Source organism: Ctenocephalides felis, unplaced genomic scaffold (genome assembly GCF_003426905.1).
Source record: "Ctenocephalides felis isolate EL2017-DRISC unplaced genomic scaffold, ASM342690v1 CF-g0.4_SCAFFOLD_01492, whole genome shotgun sequence".
Taxonomy (NCBI): domain Eukaryota; kingdom Metazoa; phylum Arthropoda; class Insecta; order Siphonaptera; family Pulicidae; genus Ctenocephalides; species Ctenocephalides felis.
Genome location: NW_020537646.1, coordinates 53,276,200 through 53,278,070, shown reverse-complemented (window position 1 = coordinate 53,278,070; position 1,871 = coordinate 53,276,200). Strand labels below are relative to the sequence as shown.

General features: G+C 34.1%; 1 long non-coding RNA gene across 2 annotated transcripts; it reads right to left on the bottom strand.

Moving 5' to 3' along the window:
- On the bottom strand, nucleotides 1–1,221 carry LOC113370623. 2 transcript variants are annotated; one of them, XR_003366587.1, is made up of 7 exons: nucleotides 1,185–1,221; nucleotides 1,001–1,120; nucleotides 879–916; nucleotides 689–801; nucleotides 459–614; nucleotides 238–382; nucleotides 1–156 (listed from the first exon to the last, which is right to left on the bottom strand). It is a non-coding gene; the product is annotated as an uncharacterized LOC113370623 (long non-coding RNA). The 2 variants fall into 2 exon arrangements; XR_003366586.1 differs by having other exon boundaries at nucleotides 2–156; nucleotides 879–1,120; nucleotides 1,185–1,202.
- Between the last annotated feature and the right edge of the window lie 650 nt (nucleotides 1,222–1,871).

The window sequence follows — 1,871 nt, the reverse complement described above, 5'->3', positions numbered from 1 at the left end:
AGTGTGAAGTTTGCATAAGTATTCTATCGCCACTTCCTTATACATCAAACAGCCTGCCTATTTTTCATTATTTCATTCTATCGCCAGTTCATTGCATCAAATGCCAGGATACAGATTATGCACATATGACATACTGCCCCAAATTTTGGAAGTTTTCTAAAACAAATTCAAACATAATGTGATTTACTGTATATAATATAATATATATATACAGCTACCATATGTGTAGCTACCTACATGTTCAGTGTACAAATCTCCATCATCTTAAAGTCGCTTTTACACATACATTTTTAACACTGACTGATTTCATTCTATCGCCAGTTCAATACATCAAATGCGAGGATACAGGATATTCATATATGATGTACTTCTTGGAAGTTTTCTAAAACAATTTGAAACATAATGTGTTTTATTGAATCTAATAATATATATACCACTCCATATGTGTAGCAACTTACATATTCAGGAGACAAATCTAAATCGTCTTCGAGTCGCTTTTGCACATACATTTTTTTTAACCTGATTGAATTCATTCTATCTTCAGTTCATTATACATCAATACATCAATCAAGTTCATGCATATATGACATACTGTTCCCAATTTTAGAGGTTTTCTAAAACAATTATAAATATAATGTATTTGTTACCAAATAATATATATACAGCAACTATATATGAATCAACTTACATATTAAGAAGATAAATCTCCATTATCTTCAAGTTGCTCCTAAACATACATTATTTGAGCCTGTCTAAAGATCTGTATATTGTTCATCGTTTCATTCCAATTTTGTACGACTTCTGAAATAAATATGAACATGGCATACGTGTTTGCTGTTTATATATATTGTATAGCTATTATATTTGTAGTGACTTACATATTCAAACAATCATTCTCGATCCGCTTCTCAACCGACTAATTTAAGAGATTTAAGAAGTGAGGTTATGTCGAACACATGGATATGTTAATGTCTTAATTTAGTAAAATAATTATTTTAACCTTGCTAAACGATCCTTATTATTGTCCTCAGATTTTGTAAGATATGCTATTTGGTTACCTCCTTTGTCATCTAAAGAAATCGACATAAAATAACGTTTCTTCATCCCAGGATATAATGCACTAAATGGAATTCAAAATCGTGAAGTAATTACATATCTATATAAATAATATATGATATACTTACGGTGTCATTTTTCTACAATTATCATAAACAAGTTGCTTAACTAAACGAATGTAATTATTATACTAAAGAAAATATAACTTGATGCATGATAAATTCGTGACATTTTGCGCCATTTTGTACGCGGTTGTCGCGGTTAGTTTAGCTTTCGTCAAAGAAACAGTCGGTTCCACCAGTGGCCACGGCGCGCTGATGTAAAGCTTTCTTTGTATGCACACAACGCACACAACGCAGCGCACGACGCGTTTGCTTCACGCCGTGTGACGTCATTGATTATGCTTTGCATGTGTGCTAACACACACCAGCGCACGACATGTATCTCACATGAAATTCAACGATGTCATTACCCCCGACAGCGCGTGTATATGTCTCGTGAGACAACTCAATGCGAGCTTTGCGAGTATTGTAACACACACAAGCGCACGCAAGTTTAAAATCCTCTTGTGGCGTAGATTCGATAACCGCATTATAATAACGATGTCGATATTATAGAAGATCACATCGCGTGTTTACTGGGTTGTTATCGACTTTTATCTTTTAGACATGCCTGATTGTATAATAGCCGCCTAAGAACACGTTTGAGCTGATTACTGCGTCGCGCCAATTTTTGAATAAGGTGTCAATTTCGTCACGTCATTTACGTCATTTCGTCCGTATTTCTCCTACTTCAAGTTGTATTTCTTGGTCTCC